Below are 21,735 nucleotides of genomic sequence, written 5' to 3' on the forward strand. Positions count from 1 at the left end.
GGACTTTCACCTGGTTGGGTTTGCGGGATGGAGATGAGGCGACACAGAGCTGGCCATGCCAGAAGACCGCCGTCTGCAGATCGATTCCAACGCGATCGAACGTCTGTCTCTGCGCCTCCGTCGTTCATGCAGGGGGTGCGTAGGTTTACAGCGCCCCCTGCATGAAAATGATGGAAAGTGCAGCGTTCATCACAGAGAGATGAGGCGCGCTTATATAAGAGTACTAGCAGGAAGTACCCGGCGTTGCCTGGCCGAAAAAGACACACATGGACTTAGACACACAAACATCGACCCACACACACAAACACATCTACTTACACACAGACATTCGCTTCAGATACACACACATGGAGTTACACACGCAAATCGACATACACACATACAGCGACTCGCACACACAGACTCTCACACACACATGGACCTAAGCACACATGGCTTTACACACATCGACTAAGAGACACACACATGGACTTACACACAACAAGGACCCACGCACACACATTGACTTACACACACACATGGACTCACACATACATATGTTGAGGTGCAAATGACGACGCGGAGGCAGGTCTTCAGTTAAGGGCTTGCGCCAGTTATTTATTAAGAGTTTTGGGTAACTTCCCCAGGGGTAGGGGTCCTTCACACCAACCTTCACTCTGTCTGTTCCTGGCTCGGCGAGCTCCAGGGCTCTCTCCCTCGAGTCGGATCGGGGGTTCAGCCAACACCGCCCGACCGGGGAGAGCAGCACCTTCTTCTATCACTGCGGCCGGCTTCTCTCCAGACTCCCTGAGCTTCACCCCTGGCTGGTGCTTCAACCGCTCTCTATCCCGGGCTCCCAAAGTGACCCCGCGTTCGTCACACGGTCCCCCTTAAGTACCGACAAGAGACGTGACGTCATCGCCTCGCCCAGCGTGCATGACGTCATCGCACTGGACAGCAAGCATGACGTCACATCCCCATATTACTCCTCTACACATAGACACACACACATTGGCCTACACACACATACGGACTCACACAGACATGGACTTTAGATACACACATATGGAGTTACACATCGACTCACACAAACACATTGACTTACACAAACATGGACTAACACACACATGGACTAACACACATACACATCGACGTACATACACACATCAACTGACACACATAGACACACACACACACAGCGACTGACACACATCGACTCACACAATCCCCGATGATGCCACAGCGAGAGCAATTCTCTCTCTCTGGCGAGCCTTTGCGAGGAGCAGTTTAAAACAAAGGTCTTCCCAGTACTGGCAGGTGCATCAAGGATAGAAATGACTCGATTTGTAGTCTCAATGTCTTCCAAGATTTCCGTGTAGGCTTCTATTTGTGCATCCATCAGCTTTGGTTAATTTTCCAAAATAAACGTAAGAAGCTGCAAAACGTAACATATTTCATGTAGTATCTCTTGAGCAAGGGCATGCAGGTTGTCCTTGTACGGGGGTTGGTGGTCCCATAGACGTGAAGTATTTCCCAGCAATGGAGTGCAGTTTGTCGTGAAGGAGGATGAGGGCCTGTTTGAAGATAACATCAGAAAAGTTGACGTCCACGTTTGTATTTTGTTATTGGGCTCCGTGGAGGATGTCCTCCCATTGACATATTTCGTTGCTTCCTCTTAGTACCTTTCACGCGACGGTCAATGGTATAGTGTATAGCAGATTGTATGATAATAAATAGTATAAAAGTGTAATTTTTATACAATGTATGAAGTAATATATAGTATCGTAATTGTATAGTGAATATACAGCAGTGTGGTATACAGTTTGGTAGGTAGAATAATACATAGTGTAATATTACAATGTATAGTCTAAGGGTGGTGTATAGTAATGCAGTATATAATTTAATGTTGGGTTTGTCTATGGCAGTATATAGTACGGGGTAGACCCGTGTGATGTAAGAGAAAAAAGTTTGGCTGGAGGCATATTATATTTTTTGCGACATACAATTGTAATGTATGACTTACTGTTAGTAGCTCAGCTTATTGGAGAGTATATTTAGTATATTGATGATACTGATGTAGTTTATATTTTAGTTTTTTTTTACGTGGTGGTTTAGCTGCTGCAGCTCCATACTATTAACATTCCTTCCCTTTATTAATGCTACCCCTACTCCCTCCCTTTGTTGCTGCTCATACTGCATAATGCACGGGCATAATATGATTTTGAACCCCCCCCCCCTACGCATTCCACAAGTAGTGACTAATCCCATATCTGCATTTCCAATAAATATGCTAAATTCCTCTTGATATGCAAATGAATTTGTCAAGGCGCCCTTCCCCCTCCAACCCAGCTTAAATATACGCTGCCAAGCCTGGTGGTGCTCATTCAGATGCTGTCTTTCCGACAGACCTGTTCTTTACCTGAGGACGGCTGTTTGCATCGTGGCCGAAACGTCGTGAGAATTGTATTTTATAATGTTTTATTTTTATTATTTTATTATTTCCCTTCTACGTGACTTTACCGAAAGAACCAAGAAGATGAATCCCTGCAGTCACGAAATATTTAAATCATGTTGGTTAGGTTATTTAGCGAGTGTCCATGATGGTTAGCTTATTTAGCGAGTGTCCATGATGGTTAGGTTATTTAGCGAGTGTCCATGATGGTTAGGTTATTTAGCGAGTGTCCATGATGGTTAGGTTATTTAGCGAGTGTCCACGATGGTTAGGTTATTTAGCGAGTGTCCATGTTGGTTAGGTTATTTAGCGAGTGTCCATGTTGGTTAGGTTATTTAGCGAGTGTCCATGTTGGTTAGGTTATTTAGCGAGTGTCCATGTTGGTTAGGTTATTTAGCGAGTGTCCATGATGGTTAGGTTATTTAGCGAGTGTCCATGTTGGTTCGGTCATTTAGCGAGTGTCCATGTTGGTTAGGTTATTTAGCGAGTGTCCATGTTGGTTCGGTCATTTAGCGAGTGTCCATGTTGGTTAGGTTATTTAGCGAGTGTCCATGTTGGTTAGGTTATTTAGCGAGTGTCCATGTTGGTTAGGTTATTTAGCGAGTGTCCATGTTGGTTAGGTTATTTAGCGAGTGTCCATGTTGGTATGTTGAACTTCTTTAACACCGTACATAGCCAACCATTCTCATCTGAGGTGTGGGGTAAAGGACAACAAACTAAGCACAAAGAGCAGTTATAAAGAAAATTATTTGAAGTCTGGATTAAAAAAATACGTAGCTCCAGTGATTACCTAATATCGGAAGGAAGAACATTCCAGACAGCTGCAGAAGTTCATCTGACTTGCCAAAAGCTGCGAGACTGACCAGATTTTGCGTGATGGTTTATGCTCTATGATGATACCAGCAAGGTATTGGGGTTCATTTGTGGCAAGCGCTTTGTATGTAATGCGTGCAACCGTTTCATGTGTAGTGACATAAGAAGGGAGGGGCTGCTGGGGGCTCTGGGACCCTGGGCGGGCCAGGCGCTTGGGCCCCTTGGCGCCAGGCGCTGGGTTCCCAGGCGGGTCAGACGCTTAAGCCACTTGGCGCCACCAACGGGGGGGCTGTGTGTGCTCTGTGGGATATCTGGGGGCGCACACGGCCCCACCCCTCGTTGGGGACTAGGCATACAAGGGGAGCTCCCTGGACGATCAGGGCCAGTCGTAGCTCAAGACCCAAGACCCAAGACAAGCCATCTGAGGACCCTGGGACGCTGTGACAGCCAGTGGTGGGACTCGGGAACTCCCGACTCTATGATCTTGTGAGGGCGAGTTCCAGAGCGTAGCCAGAGTAGAGTATCTAGGCTGTGTACCTAGGCTGTGTACCTAGGCTGTAACAGAGTATCAGGACTGTTGGAGTGTTGGAGAGTTGGAGTGTTGGATAGTAATAAAGAAGTTACCTCTACAAGTGTCTCCGGAACCCATTACACATGTATGAGTTCGGTAACAGGACGCCAATGCAGTTCAGTGAGCACTGGACAGACATGGTCGTATTTTGCAGTACCCGTCATGACGCCTGCCCAAGGATGTTGTACTCGCTGCAGCTTGGTAATGTTTTTGCCAGATGTGTCGGAGAATAATGATTCGGAATAATAGAGCCCTAACGCTATCCCTAACACTAATCCCTAACCCTAAACCCGAACCCTATCCCCTAACCCCTAACCCATAACCTCTAACCCCAACCCATAACCCTAACCCCTAATTACTAACCCATAACCCTAACCCCTTACCCTAACTCAAACCCTAACTAACCCTAACCCCTAAGTCTAAACCCAAACCCCTAACCCTAACACCTAAACCTAAACACTAACCCTAACCCCTAATACTAACTCTAACATTGACCCTAATCCTACCCTAACCCCTAACACTAAACCTAACATTGACCCTAATCCTACCCTAACCATAACCCCTAACCTTAACCCCTAACCCTAACTGATAACCCTAAAACCTGAACCCTATCCCCTAGCCCTAACGCTAACCCCTAACCCCTAACTCCTAACCCTAACCCTAAACTCTAACGCTAACCCTAAGCCCTAACCCTAAATAACCCTAACCCCTACCCCCAACCCCTAACCCCTAACATTCACCCTAACCCCAAGCCCCTTGCCCTAACCCCTTCCTCTAACCTCTTACTCTAACCCCTAACCTTCACCCAAATCCAAACACAATTTTGTCCAAAAACGGCAGAGATTAGTATGCCAATTTGCTTTTTGGCCAAAAAAGGTGTGTCGATTTTCTGTGAGTTGAGAAATTTATCGTGAAATTTTTCATTTTGTACGTAATATGTAGAATGCTACAGCAAACACAACGGAGGAATGAACTTGTTGTTGAAAAACTACAGCTATGGAAATTTGGCTCATTTTGGCCATAAACAGCAGAGATTAGTATGTCGTAAATTTTTTTTGGGACGTGAACATTTCATCGTAAAATTTTCCACTTTTAATCTAATACATAGCATACTAAGGGTAAATACAATGGATGAATTAACTTTTGTTCAAAAATAAAGCTGTGAAAGTTTGGCCAATTGTGGCCAAAAACGGCATAGGTTAGTATGCCGATTTTCTTTTTGTGAGACGTAAACATTTCATCGTGAAATTTTCCTCTTTTAATCTAATACATAGCATAATAAGGCTAAATACAATAGAGGAATGAACTATCGTCCAAAAATGAAGCTGTGAAAGTTTGGCCACTATTGGCCAAAAACGGCATAGATTAGTATGCCGATTTTCTTTTTTTACTTGAAAATTTCATGGTGAAATTTCCAACTTTTTAACGTAATATATCGGATATATTAGGCAAAACAACCCCGATGATTGCACTTTTGTTAAAAAAGAAAGCTGTAAAAATTTGGCAAATATTGGGCAAAAACGGCATAGGTTAGTATGCCGATTTTCTTTTTTTTAATCCTTTATATTAAGTTCACTTGCTTGCTTGCTTTGGACCGTGTAAATCTTGCGGTCGTTTTTTAACCCACTCCCCGTGATCCAATCGAGCTGACATTTTCCACACAGACTCGTTGTGCGTGACAATTAATGTTCGTGAAAAAAAAATTCCTAAATTTTACACTTTTTAGGCAAAAAAAATGTATTTTACATTTATTCAAATAGAACTCATTCATGGCTTTGGCTGAACGTCACAGTGTAGGAGCCCAGAGCATGAAACCTCCACAGGTCGTGGCGGTGTAGCGCAGTTGGTAGCGCCCTCGCTTCCCATGCCAAAGGTCGCGGGATCGATCCCCGCGTCTTCCACAGGCGAATATATTTTTAAATCCTTTATTTCAAGTTCGCTTGCTTGCTTGCTTGTGCGCTTACGACCGTGCAAATCTTTCGGTCGTTTTTTAACCCACTTCCCGTGATCTAATCGAGCTGAAATTTTGCACACAGACTCGTTGTGTTTGACAGTTAATGTTCGCGAAAATTTGTTTCCAAAATTTTACACTTTAATTACCAATTGCTTAATGCTGCCATGCAATCATCTGACCCATAAGTGGCAGCCATCTCAAGCCAGAGGACGAGAGGACTCTAGCCGCCACGCATATAAAGGATTTATAGTGAAAAACTTTGTTTTTACGGGTTATACTTGTTTACATGACATGTTCATGGTGAAATATCCTACTTTTAATGCAATATATAGCATACTAATGCTAAACAAAACAGAGGAATTAACTTTTGTTGAAAAAGAAAGCTGTAAAAATTTGGCCACTATTGGCCAAAAACGGCCTAGATTAGTATGCCGATTTTCTTTTTTTACTTGAAAATTTCATGGTGAAATTTCCAACTTTTTAACGTAATATATCGGATTTGTAAGGCAAAACAACCCCGAAGATTGCACTTTTGTTAAAAAAGAAAGCTGTAAAAATTTGGCCAATATTGGGCAAAAACGGCATAGGTTAGTATGCCGATTTGCTTTTTTTTTTAACATGACATGTTCATGGTGAAATATCCTACTTTTAATGCAATATATAACATACTAATGCTAAACAAAGCGAGAAATTAACTTTTGTTGAAAAAGAAAGCTGTAAAAATTTGGCCAATATTGGCCAAAAACGGCATAGGTTAGTATGCCGATTTGCTTCTTTTTAAATCCTTTATATTAAGTTCGCTTGCTTGCTTGCGTGCTTGCTTGCTTGCTTACGACCGTGCAAATATTTCGGTCGTTTTTTAACCCACTTCCCGTGATCCAATCGAGCTGACATTTTGCACACAGACTCGTTGTGCGTGACAATTAATTTTCGTGAAAACATTTTTCCAAAATTTTACACTGTTTAGGGAAAATGTTTTAAATATTTAATTACCAATTGCTTAATGCTGACAGACAATCATCTGACCCATAGGTGGCAGCCATCTCAAGCCAGAGGACGAGAGGACTCTAGCCACCACGCATATAAAGGATTTAGAGTGAAAACTTTGTTTTTACGGGTTAATTTTTAAATCCTTTGTATTAAGTTGACTTGCTTGCTTGCTTTGGACCGTGTAAATCTTGCGGTCGTTTTTTAACTCACTTCCGGTGATCCAATCGAGCTGACATTTTCCACACAGACTCGTTGTGCGTGACAATTAATGTTCGTGAAAAAAAATTTCCAAAATTTTACACTTTTTAGGCAAAACATTTTTATTTTCCATTTATTCAAATAGAACTCATTCATGGCTTTGACTGAACGTCACAGTGTAGGAGCCCAGAGCATGACACCTCCACAGGCCCTGGTGGAGTAGCGCAGTCGGTAGCGTCCTCGCTTCCCATGCCAAAGGTCGCGGGATCAATCCCCGCATCCTCCACAGGCGAATATATTTTAAATCCTTTATTAAATCCTTTATTTCAAGTTCGCTTGCTTGCTTGCTTGTGCGCTTACGATCGTGCAAATCTTTCGGTCGTTTTTTAACCCACTTCCCGTGATCCAATCGAGCTGAAATTTTGCACACAGACTCGTTGTGTTTGACAGTTAATGTTCGTGAAATTTTTTTCCAAAATTTTACACTTTAATTACCAATTGCTTAATGCTGCCATGCAATCATCTGACCCATAGGTGGCAGCCATCTCAAGCCAGAGGACGAGAGGACTAGCCGCCACGCAAATAAAGGATTCAGAGTGAAAAACTTAGTTTTTACGGGTTATACTTGTTTACATGACATGTTCATAGTGAAATATCCTACTTTTAATGCAATATATAGCATACTAATGCTAAACAAAAGGGAGGAATTAACTTTTGTTGAAAAAGAAAGCTGTAAAAATTTGGCCAATATTGGCCAAAAACGGCATAGGTTAGTATGCCGATTTGCTTCTTTTTAAATCCTTTATATTAACTTCACTTGCTTGCTTGCTTAAGACCGTGAAAATCTTGCGGTCGTTTTTTAACCCACTTCCCGTGATCCAATCGAGCGGACATTTTCCACACAGACTCGTTGTGCGTGACAATTAATGTTCGTGAAATTTTTTTTCAAAATTTTACACTTTTTAGGACAAAAATATGTTTAATCACCAATTGCTTAATGCTGCCATGCAATCATCTGACCCATAGGTGGCAGCCATCTCAAGCCAGAGGACGAGAGGACTAGCCGCCACGCAAATAAAGGATTTAGAGTGAAAAACTTTGTTTTTACGGGTTATACTTGTTTACATGACATGTTCATAGTGAAATATCCTACTTTTAATGAAATATATAGCATACTAATGCTAAACAAAAGGGAGGAATTAACTTTTGTTAAAAAAGAAAGCTGTAAAAATTTGGCCAATATTGGCCAAAAACGGCATAGGTTAGTATGCCGATTTGCTTCTTTTTAAATCCTTTATATTAAGTTCACTTGCTTGCTTGCTTTGGACCATGAACATCTTGCGGTCGTTTTTTAACCCACTTCCCGTGATCCAATTGAGCGGACATTTTCCACACAGACTCGTTGTGCGTGACAATTAATGTTTGTGAAAAAAAAATTCCAAAATTTTACACACTTTAGGCAAAAAAAAAAGTATTTTACATTTATTCAAATAGAACTCATTCATGGCTTTGGATGAACGTCACAGGCCCTGGCGGAGTAGCGCAGTTGGTAGCTCCCTCGCTTCCCATGCCAAAGGTCGCGGGATCGATCCCCGCGTCCTCCACAGGCGAATATATTATTAAATCCTTTATATTATAAGTTCACTTGCTTGCTTACGGCCGTGCAAATATTTCGGTCGTTTTTTAACCCACTTCCCGTGATCCAATCGAGCTGACATTTTGCACACAGACTCGTTGTGCGTGACAATTAATGTTCGTGAAATTTTTTTTCAAAATTTTACACTTTTTAGGACAAAAATATGTTTAATTACCAATTGCTTAATGCTGCCATGCAATCATCTGACCCATAGGTGGCAGCCATCTCAAGCCAGAGGACGAGAGGACTAGCCGCCACGCAAATAAAGGATTTAGAGTGAAAAACTTAGTTTTTACGGGTTATACTTGTTTACATGACATGTTCATAGTGAAATATCCTACTTTTAATGCAATATATAGCATACTAATGCTAAACAAAAGGGAGGAATTAACTTTTGTTCAAAAAGAAAGCTGTAAAAATTTGGCCAATATTGGCCAAAAACGGCATAGGTTAGTATGCCGATTTGCTTCTTTTTAAATCCTTTATATTAACTTCACTTGCTTGCTTGCTTACGACCGTGAAAATCTTGCGGTCGTTTTTTAACCCACTTCCCGTGATCCAATCGAGCGGACATTTTCCACACAGACTCGTTGTGCGTGACAATTAATGTTCGTGAAATTTTTTTTAAAAATTTTACACTTTTTAGGACAAAAATATGTTTAATCACCAATTGCTTAATGCTGCCATGCAATCATCTGACCCATAGGTGGCAGCCATCTCAAGCCAGAGGACGAGAGGACTAGCCGCCACGCAAATAAAGGATTTAGAGTGAAAAACTTTGTTTTTACGGGTTATACTTGTTTACATGACATGTTCATAGTGAAATATCCTACTTTTAATGCAATATATAGCATACTAATGCTAAACAAAAGGGAGGAATTAACTTTTGTTAAAAAGAAAGCTGTAAAAATTTGGCCAATATTGGCCAAAAACGGCATAGGTTAGTATGCCGATTTGCTTCTTTTTAAATCCTTTATATTAAGTTCACTTGCTTGCTTGCTTTGGACCATGAACATCTTGCGGTCGTTTTTTAACCCACTTCCCGTGATCCAATTGAGCGGACATTTTCCACACAGACTCGTTGTGCGTGACAATTAATGTTTGTGAAAAAAAAATTCCAAAATTTTACACACTTTAGGCAAAAAAAAGTATTTTACATTTATTCAAATAGAACTCATTCATGGCTTTGGCTGAACGTCACAGGCCCTGGCGGAGTAGCGCAGTTGGTAGCTCCCTCGCTTCCCATGCCAAAGGTCGCGGGATCGATCCCCGCGTCCTCCACAGGCGAATATATTATTAAATCCTTTATATTATAAGTTCACTTGCTTGCTTACGGCCGTGCAAATATTTCGGTCGTTTTTTAACCCACTTCCCGTGATCCAATCGAGCTGACATTTTGCACACAGACTCGTTGTGCGTGACAATTAATGTTCGTGAAATTTATTTTTCAAAATTTTACACTTTTTAGGACAAAAATATGTTTTATTACCAATTGCTTAATGCTGCCATGCAATCATCTGACCCATAGGTGGCAGCCATCTCAAGCCAGAGGACGAGAGGACTAGCCGCCACGCAAATAAAGGATTTAGAGTGAAAAACTTAGTTTTTACGGGTTATACTTGTTTACATGACATGTTCATAGTGAAATATCCTACTTTTAATGCAATATATAGCATACTAATGCTAAACAAAAGGGAGGAATTAACTTTTGTTGAAAAATGAAAGCTGTAAAAATTTGGCCAATATTGGCCAAAAACGGCATAGGTTAGTATGCCGATTTCCTTCTTTTTAAATCCTTTATATTAACTTCACTTGCTTGCTTGCTTACGACCGTGAAAATCTTGCGGTCGTTTTTTAACCCACTTCCCGTGATCCAATCGAGCGGACATTTTCCACACAGACTCGTTGTGCGTGACAATTAATGTTCGTGAAATTTTTTTTCAAAATTTTACACTTTTTAGGACAAAAATATGTTTAATCACCAATTGCTTAATGCTGCCATGCAATCATCTGACCCATAGGTGGCAGCCATCTCAAGCCAGAGGACGAGAGGACTAGCCGCCACGCAAATAAAGGATTTAGAGTGAAAAACTTTGTTTTTACGGGTTATACTTGTTTACATGACATGTTCATAGTGAAATATCCTACTTTTAATGCAATATATAGCATACTAATGCTAAACAAAAGGGAGGAATTAACTTTTGTTAAAAAAGAAAGCTGTAAAAATTTGGCCAATATTGGCCAAAAACGGCATAGGTTAGTATGCCGATTTGCTTCTTTTTAAATCCTTTATATTAAGTTCACTTGCTTGCTTGCTTGGGACCATGAACATCTTGCGGTCGTTTTTTAACCCACTTCCCGTGATCCAATTGAGCGGACATTTTCCACACAGACTCGTTGTGCGTGACAATTAATGTTTGTGAAAAAAAAATTCCAAAATTTTACACACTTTAGGCAAAAAAAAAGTATTTTACATTTATTCAAATAGAACTCATTCATGGCTTTGGCTGAACGTCACAGGCCCTGGCGGAGTAGCGCAGTTGGTAGCTCCCTCGCTTCCCATGCCAAAGGTCGCTGGATCGATCCCCGCGTCCTCCACAGGCGAATATATTATTAAATCCTTTATATTATAAGTTCACTTGCTTGCTTACGGCCGTGCAAATATTTCGGTCGTTTTTTAACCCACTTCCCGTGATCCAATCGAGCTGACATTTTGCACACAGACTCGTTGTGCGTGACAATTAATGTTCGTGAAATTTCTTTTCAAAATTTTACACTTTTTAGGACAAAAATATGTTTAATTACCAATTGCTTAATGCTGCCATGCAATCATCTGACCCATAGGTGGCAGCCATCTCAAGCCAGAGGACGAGAGGACTAGCCGCCACGCAAATAAAGGATTTAGAGTGAAAAACTTTGTTTTTACGGGTTATACTTGTTTACATGACATGTTCATAGTGAAATATCCTACTTTTAATGCAATATATAGCATACTAATGCTAAACAAAAGGGAGGAATTAACTTTTGTTAAAAAAGAAAGCTGTAAAAATTTGGCCAATATTGGCCAAAAACGGCATAGGTTAGTATGCCGATTTGCTTCTTTTTAAATCCTTTATATTAAGTTCACTTGCTTGCTTGCTTTGGACCATGAACATCTTGCGGTCGTTTTTTAACCCACTTCCCGTGATCCAATTGAGCGGACATTTTCCACACAGACTCGTTGTGCGTGACAATTAATGTTTGTGAAAAAAAAATTCCAAAATTTTACACACTTTAGGCAAAAAAAAAGTATTTTACATTTATTCAAATAGAACTCATTCATGGCTTTGGCTGAACGTCACAGGCCCTGGCGGAGTAGCGCAGTTGGTAGCTCCCTCGCTTCCCATGCCAAAGGTCGCGGGATCGATCCCCGCGTCCTCCACAGGCGAATATATTATTAAATCCTTTATATTATAAGTTCACTTGCTTGCTTACGGCCGTGCAAATATTTCGGTCGTTTTTTAACCCACTTCCCGTGATCCAATCGAGCTGACATTTTGCACACAGACTCGTTGTGCGTGACAATTAATGTTCGTGAAATTTTTTTTCAAAATTTTACACTTTTTAGGACAAAAATATGTTTAATTACCAATTGCTTAATGCTGCCATGCAATCATCTGACCCATAGGTGGCAGCCATCTCAAGCCAGAGGACGAGAGGACTAGCCGCCACGCAAATAAAGGATTTAGAGTGAAAAACTTAGTTTTTACGGGTTATACTTGTTTACATGACATGTTCATAGTGAAATATCCTACTTTTAATGCAATATATAGCATACTAATGCTAAACAAAAGGGAGGAATTAACTTTTGTTGAAAAAGAAAGCTGTAAAAATTTGGCCAATATTGGCCAAAAACGGCATAGGTTAGTATGCCGATTTGCTTCTTTTTAAATCCTTTATATTAAGTTCACTTGCTTGCTTGCTTTGGACCATGAACATCTTGCGGTCGTTTTTTAACCCACTTCCCGTGATCCAATTGAGCGGACATTTTCCACACAGACTCGTTGTGCGTGACAATTAATGTTTGTGAAAAAAAAATTCCAAAATTTTACACACTTTAGGCAAAAAAAAAGTATTTTACATTTATTCAAATAGAACTCATTCATGGCTTTGGCTGAACGTCACAGGCCCTGGCGGAGTAGCGCAGTTGGTAGCTCCCTCGCTTCCCATGCCAAAGGTCGCGGGATCGATCCCCGCGTCCTCCACAGGCGAATATATTATTAAATCCTTTATATTATAAGTTCACTTGCTTGCTTACGGCCGTGCAAATATTTCGGTCGTTTTTTAACCCACTTCCCGTGATCCAATCGAGCTGACATTTTGCACACAGACTCGTTGTGCGTGACAATTAATGTTCGTGAAATTTCTTTTCAAAATTTTACACTTTTTAGGACAAAAATATGTTTAATTACCAATTGCTTAATGCTGCCATGCAATCATCTGACCCATAGGTGGCAGCCATCTCAAGCCAGAGGACGAGAGGACTAGCCGCCACGCAAATAAAGGATTTAGAGTGAAAAACTTAGTTTTTACGGGTTATACTTGTTTACATGACATGTTCATAGTGAAATATCCTACTTTTAATGCAATATATAGCATACTAATGCTAAACAAAAGGGAGGAATTAACTTTTGTTGAAAAAGAAAGCTGTAAAAATTTGGCCAATATTGGCCAAAAACGGCATAGGTTAGTATGCCGATTTGCTTCTTTTTAAATCCTTTATATTAACTTCACTTGCTTGCTTGCTTACGACCGTGAAAATCTTGCGGTCGTTTTTTAACCCACTTCCCGTGATCCAATCGAGCGGACATTTTCCACACAGACTCGTTGTGCGTGACAATTAATGTTCGTGAAATTTTTTTTCAAAATTTTACACTTTTTAGGACAAAAATATGTTTAATCACCAATTGCTTAATGCTGCCATGCAATCATCTGACCCATAGGTGGCAGCCATCTCAAGCCAGAGGACGAGAGGACTAGCCGCCACGCAAATAAAGGATTTAGAGTGAAAAACTTTGTTTTTACGGGTTATACTTGTTTACATGACATGTTCATAGTGAAATATCCTACTTTTAATGCAATATATAGCATACTAATGCTAAACAAAAGGGAGGAATTAACTTTTGTTAAAAAAGAAAGCTGTAAAAATTTGGCCAATATTGGCCAAAAACGGCATAGGTTAGTATGCCGATTTGCTTCTTTTTAAATCCTTTATATTAAGTTCACTTGCTTGCTTGCTTTGGACCATGAACATCTTGCGGTCGTTTTTTAACCCACTTCCCGTGATCCAATTGAGCGGACATTTTCCACACAGACTCGTTGTGCGTGACAATTAATGTTTGTGAAAAAAAAATTCCAAAATTTTACACACTTTAGGCAAAAAAAAAGTATTTTACATTTATTCAAATAGAACTCATTCATGGCTTTGGCTGAACGTCACAGGCCCTGGCGGAGTAGCGCAGTTGGTAGCTCCCTCGCTTCCCATGCCAAAGGTCGCGGGATCGATCCCCGCGTCCTCCACTAGGCGAATATATTATTAAATCCTTTATATTATAAGTTCACTTGCTTGCTTACGGCCGTGCAAATATTTCGGTCGTTTTTTAACCCACTTCCCGTGATCCAATCGAGCTGACATTTTGCACACAGACTCGTTGTGCGTGACAATTAATGTTCGTGAAATTTATTTTTCAAAATTTTACACTTTTTAGGACAAAAATATGTTTAATTACCAATTGCTTAATGCTGCCATGCAATCATCTGACCCATAGGTGGCAGCCATCTCAAGCCAGAGGACGAGAGGACTAGCCGCCACGCAAATAAAGGATTTAGAGTGAAAAACTTAGTTTTTACGGGTTATACTTGTTTACATGACATGTTCATAGTGAAATATCCTACTTTTAATGCAATATATAGCATACTAATGCTAAACAAAAGGGAGGAATTAACTTTTGTTGAAAAAGAAAGCTGTAAAAATTTGGCCAATATTGGCCAAAAACGGCATAGGTTAGTATGCCGATTTCCTTCTTTTTAAATCCTTTATATTAACTTCACTTGCTTGCTTGCTTACGACCGTGAAAATCTTGCGGTCGTTTTTTAACCCACTTCCCGTGATCCAATCGAGCGGACATTTTCCACACAGACTCGTTGTGCGTGACAATTAATGTTCGTGAAATTTTTTTTCAAAATTTTACACTTTTTAGGACAAAAATATGTTTAATCACCAATTGCTTAATGCTGCCATGCAATCATCTGACCCATAGGTGGCAGCCATCTCAAGCCAGAGGACGAGAGGACTAGCCGCCACGCAAATAAAGGATTTAGAGTGAAAAACTTTGTTTTTACGGGTTATACTTGTTTACATGACATGTTCATAGTGAAATATCCTACTTTTAATGCAATATATAGCATACTAATGCTAAACAAAAGGGAGGAATTAACTTTTGTTAAAAAAGAAAGCTGTAAAAATTTGGCCAATATTGGCCAAAAACGGCATAGGTTAGTATGCCGATTTGCTTCTTTTTAAATCCTTTATATTAAGTTCACTTGCTTGCTTGCTTGGGACCATGAACATCTTGCGGTCGTTTTTTAACCCACTTCCCGTGATCCAATTGAGCGGACATTTTCCACACAGACTCGTTGTGCGTGACAATTAATGTTTGTGAAAAAAAAATTCCAAAATTTTACACACTTTAGGCAAAAAAAAAGTATTTTACATTTATTCAAATAGAACTCATTCATGGCTTTGGCTGAACGTCACAGGCCCTGGCGGAGTAGCGCAGTTGGTAGCTCCCTCGCTTCCCATGCCAAAGGTCGCGGGATCGATCCCCGCGTCCTCCACAGGCGAATATATTATTAAATCCTTTATATTATAAGTTCACTTGCTTGCTTACGGCCGTGCAAATATTTCGGTCGTTTTTTAACCCACTTCCCGTGATCCAATCGAGCTGACATTTTGCACACAGACTCGTTGTGCGTGACAATTAATGTTCGTGAAATTTCTTTTCAAAATTTTACACTTTTTAGGACAAAAATATGTTTAATTACCAATTGCTTAATGCTGCCATGCAATCATCTGACCCATAGGTGGCAGCCATCTCAAGCCAGAGGACGAGAGGACTAGCCGCCACGCAAATAAAGGATTTAGAGTGAAAAACTTAGTTTTTACGGGTTATACTTGTTTACATGACATGTTCATAGTGAAATATCCTACTTTTAATGCAATATATAGCATACTAATGCTAAACAAAAGGGAGGAATTAACTTTTGTTGAAAAAGAAAGCTGTAAAAATTTGGCCAATATTGGCCAAAAACGGCATAGGTTAGTATGCCGATTTGCTTCTTTTTAAATCCTTTATATTAAGTTCACTTGCTTGCTTGCTTTGGACCATGAACATCTTGCGGTCGTTTTTTAACCCACTTCCCGTGATCCAATTGAGCGGACATTTTCCACACAGACTCGTTGTGCGTGACAATTAATGTTTGTGAAAAAAAAATTCCAAAATTTTACACACTTTAGGCAAAAAAAAAGTATTTTACATTTATTCAAATAGAACTCATTCATGGCTTTGGCTGAACGTCACAGGCCCTGGCGGAGTAGAGCAGTTGGTAGCTCCCTCGCTTCCCATGCCAAAGGTCGCGGGATCGATCCCTGCGTCCTCCACAGGCGAATATATTATTAAATCCTTTATATTATAAGTTCACTTGCTTGCTTACGGCCGTGCAAATATTTCGGTCGTTTTTTAACCCACTTCCCGTGATCCAATCGAGCTGACATTTTGCACACAGACTCGTTGTGCGTGACAATTAATGTTCGTGAAATTTCTTTTCAAAATTTTACACTTTTTAGGACAAAAATATGTTTAATTACCAATTGCTTAATGCTGCCATGCAATCATCTGACCCATAGGTGGCAGCCATCTCAAGCCAGAGGACGAGAGGACTAGCCGCCACGCAAATAAAGGATTTAGAGTGAAAAACTTAGTTTTTACGGGTTATACTTGTTTACATGACATGTTCATAGTGAAATATCCTACTTTTAATGCAATATATAGCATACTAATGCTAAACAAAAGGGAGGAATTAACTTTTGTTGAAAAAGAAAGCTGTAAAAATTTGGCCAATATTGGCCAAAAACGGCATAGGTTAGTATGCCGATTTGCTTCTTTTTAAATCCTTTATATTAACTTCACTTGCTTGCTTGCTTACGACCGTGAAAATCTTGCGGTCGTTTTTTAACCCACTTCCCGTGATCCAATCGAGCGGACATTTTCCACACAGACTCGTTGTGCGTGACAATTAATGTTCGTGAAATTTTTTTTCAAAATTTTACACTTTTTAGGACAAAAATATGTTTAATCACCAATTGCTTAATGCTGCCATGCAATCATCTGACCCATAGGTGGCAGCCATCTCAAGCCAGAGGACGAGAGGACTAGCCGCCACGCAAATAAAGGATTTAGAGTGAAAAACTTTGTTTTTACGGGTTATACTTGTTTACATGACATGTTCATAGTGAAATATCCTACTTTTAATGCAATATATAGCATACTAATGCTAAACAAAAGGGAGGAATTAACTTTTGTTAAAAAAGAAAGCTGTAAAAATTTGGCCAATATTGGCCAAAAACGGCATAGGTTAGTATGCCGATTTGCTTCTTTTTAAATCCTTTATATTAAGTTCACTTGCTTGCTTGCTTTGGACCATGAACATCTTGCGGTCGTTTTTTAACCCACTTCCCGTGATCCAATTGAGCGGACATTTTCCACACAGACTCGTTGTGCGTGACAATTAATGTTTGTGAAAAAAAAATTCCAAAATTTTACACACTTTAGGCAAAAAAAAAGTATTTTACATTTATTCAAATAGAACTCATTCATGGCTTTGGCTGAACGTCACAGGCCCTGGCGGAGTAGCGCAGTTGGTAGCTCCCTCGCTTCCCATGCCAAAGGTCGCGGGATCGATCCCCGCGTCCTCCACAGGCGAATATATTATTAAATCCTTTATATTATAAGTTCACTTGCTTGCTTACGGCCGTGCAAATATTTCGGTCGTTTTTTAACCCACTTCCCGTGATCCAATCGAGCTGACATTTTGCACACAGACTCGTTGTGCGTGACAATTAATGTTCGTGAAATTTCTTTTCAAAATTTTACACTTTTTAAAACAAAAATATGTTTAATTACCAATTGCTTAATGCTGCCATGCAATCATCTGACCCATAGGTGGCAGCCATCTCAAGCCAGAGGACGAGAGGACTAGCCGCCACGCAAATAAAGGATTTAGAGTGAAAAACTTAGTTTTTACGGGTTATACTTGTTTACATGACATGTTCATAGTGAAATATCCTACTTTTAATGCAATATATAGCATACTAATGCTAAACAAAAGGGAGGAATTAACTTTTGTTGAAAAAGAAAGCTGTAAAAATTTGGCCAATATTGGCCAAAAACGGCATAGGTTAGTATGCCGATTTGCTTCTTTTTAAATCCTTTATATTAACTTCACTTGCTTGCTTGCTTACGACCGTGAAAATCTTGCGGTCGTTTTTTAACCCACTTCCCGTGATCCAATCGAGCGGACATTTTCCACACAGACTCGTTGTGCGTGACAATTAATGTTCGTGAAATTTATTTTTCAAAATTTTACACTTTTTAGGACAAAAATATGTTTAATTACCAATTGCTTAATGCTGCCATGCAATCATCTGACCCATAGGTGGCAGCCATCTCAAGCCAGAGGACGAGAGGACTAGCCGCCACGCAAATAAAGGATTTAGAGTGAAAAACTTAGTTTTTACGGGTTATACTTGTTTACATGACATGTTCATAGTGAAATATCCTACTTTTAATGCAATATATAGCATACTAATGCTAAACAAAAGGGAGGAATTAACTTTTGTTAAAAAAGAAAGCTGTAAAAATTTGGCCAATATTGGCCAAAAACGGCATAGGTTAGTATGCCGATTTTCTTTTTGTGGGACGTAAACATTTCATCGTGAAATTTTCCCCTTTTAATCTAATACATAGCATAATAAGGCTAAATACAATAGAGGAATGAACTATTGTCCAAAAATAAAGCTGTGAAAGTTTGGCCACTATTGGCCAGAAACGGCATAGATTAGTATGCCGATTTTCTTTTTTTACTTGAAAATTTTATGGTGAAATTTCCAACTTTTTTACGTAATATATCGGATATATAAGGCAAAACAACCCCGAGGATTGCACTTTTGTTGAAAAAGCTGTAAAAATTTGACCAATTTTGGCCAAAAACGGCATAGGTTAGTATACATAGCCAACCAAGCGCATCGGACAACAAACTCAGCACAAAAAGCAGTCCTAGAGACAATGTATTTTCAATGTAAATAAATAAATAATGCGCTGCTCCAGTGACTTCCTAATATCGGAAGAACATTCCAGACTGCTGCACAAGTGCATCTAAACGCGTGCAATGCAGAGACCGTCTTCATTCGATGACTTGCCAGAAGCTGCTGCGAGGATGACCAGAGTTTGCGTGATGGTTGATGCTCTTTGATGATACCAGCAAGGTATTTGGGTTCATTTGTGGCAAGCGCTTTGTATGCAATGCGTGCAACCTTTTCATGTATGAGTTCGGTAACAGGAAGCCAAAGCATTTCGGTGAGCACTGGACAGACATTGTCGTATTTTGCAGTACCCGTCATGACGCCTGCCCAAGGATGTTGTACTCGCTGCAGCTTGGTCATGTTTTTGCCAGATGTGTCGGAGAGTAGTGAGTCAGAATAATTGAGCCCTGACGCTATCCCCAACACTAACCCCTAACCCGAAACCCGAACCCTATCCCCTAACACCTAAACACTAACACTAACCCTAACCCCTAATACTAACCCTAACATTGACCCTAATCCTCCCCTAACCCTAACCCCTAACCCATAACCATAACCCCTAACCATAACCCCTAATCCCTTAACACTAACCCTAACATTGACCCTAATCCTCCCATAATCCTACCCTAACCATAACCCCTAACCCCTTAACACTAACCCTAACATTGACCCTAATCCTCCCCTAATCCTACCCTAACCATAACCCCTAACCTTAACCCCTAACCCTAACTGCTAACCCTAAATTCTGAACCCTATCCCCTAGCCCTAACGCTAAACCCTAACCCCTAACTCCTAACCCCTAACCCTAAACTCTAACGCTAACCCTAAGCCCTAACCCTAAACCCTAACCCCTACCTCCAACCCCTAACATTCACCCTAACCCCAAACCCCTTGCCCTAACCCTTTTCTCTAACCTCTTACCCTACCCCCTAACCTTCACCCAAACCCAAACACAATTTTGTACAAAAACGGCATAGATTAGTATGCCAATTTGCTTTTTGGTCAAACAAGGTGTGCCGATTTTCTGAGTTGAAAAATGTATCGTGACATTTTTAATTTTGTACATAATATGTAGAATACTACAGCAAACACAATGGAGGAATGCACTTGTTGTTGAAAAATAAAGCTATGAGAATTTGGCTCATTTTGACCATAAACAGCAGAGGTTAGTGTTTCGGGTTTTTTTTTTGGGACGTGAACATTTAATCGTAAAATTTTCCACTTTTAATCTAATACATAACATACTAATGGTAAATACAATGGATGAATTAACTTTTGTCCAAAAATAAAGCTATGGAAATTTGGCCAATATTAGCCAAAAACGGCATAGGTTAGTATGCCGATTTTATTTTTTTAGTTTAAAATTTCATGGTGAAATTTCCAACTTTTTAACGTAATATATAGGATATATAAGGCTAAACAACTCCGAGGATTGCACTTTTGTTGAAAAAGAAAGCTGTAAAAATTTGGCCAATATTGGCCAAAAACGGAATAGGTTAGTATGCCGATTTAACTTTTTTTGTTGAAAATTTCATGGTGAAATTTCCAACTTTTTAACGTAATATATAGGATATATAAGGCTAAACAACTCCGAGGATTGCACTTTTGTTGAAAAAGAAAGCTGTAAAAATGTGGCCAATATTGGCCAAAAACGGCATATGCCGATTTTCTTCTTTTTTACATGAAATGTTCATGGTGAAATATCCTACTTTTAATGCAATATATAGTGTACTAATGCTAAACAAAAGGGAGGAATTCACTTTTTCTTGGAAAATGTAGCTATGAAAATTTTGATGATTTTAGCAAAAAACTGCATAGGTGCCCTAATCCTTACTACCCCAACCCTAACCCTCAGCCATAACCCTAACCCCTAATCCTAACCCTAATTCCTAACCCCAATCCCAAATCCCAATTGATATGCCTTTAAACGTGTCTCAGCGAGATGAGTTGAATTGTATATGGCGCGACTCTGTCGAGTAGAGTCGAAGGGCATACACCACTTGCTTGTTGTGTGACTTGTGGAACCGGGGCAGCATTTTGCATTGAAGTCGATGAAGGGTGTGATTGTTGCCGATTTGAAGCGCACTGTTTGAGAATGCAGTGCGTTTCACTATTTCAGCACCGATGTTCACCAAATATTCAACAGTGTAAACATATAGGACAGCTTGGGATGTCAATGCAATAGTTTGTTACTTGAAAATCCGTGAAGAAATAAAGAATTGCAATGCAAATCGACCGCAGAGTTTAGTTTTTATTTCCCGGCGCTTGACGTGTTACGTGTCCCCTCTGGTGGACAAGTACAGCACCACAAGTCAAGATTCAGTCGCTGGTGCTGCGGCGTCCTGGCGTTAGTCCCAAGCGGGTTGGCTGCAATGAAGCCGTGAAGACGCCGCACAGTGCCACTGCTGCTGTCACCGCGCCAGACACTGCAGTTGTACCACGTGACCACACGGTGGCGCTACAGCACCATGCTGGTTCAGTTATTGAAGCGAGTTTCCATGTTGGTTAGGTTATTTAGCGAGTGTCCATGTTGGTCAAGTTATTTAGTGAGTGTCCATGATGGTTAGGTTATTTAGCTAGTGTCCATGTTGGTTAGGTAACCCTGGTGGTACGCGAGGCCACTACATGGGGTCCAGAGAAATATAAAAATGATCACATCCTCACTATTAATGGCATTGACAATGGGCAGGCACCATATGGAGTAAACCGTTTATTTGTTTTTTTCCACATTATGATCCTCCTG

Source organism: Lethenteron reissneri, chromosome 48, assembly GCF_015708825.2.
Source record: "Lethenteron reissneri isolate LAM-NWPU_2019-01 chromosome 48, ASM1570882v1, whole genome shotgun sequence".
In the NCBI taxonomy this organism is placed as follows: domain Eukaryota; kingdom Metazoa; phylum Chordata; class Hyperoartia; order Petromyzontiformes; family Petromyzontidae; genus Lethenteron; species Lethenteron reissneri.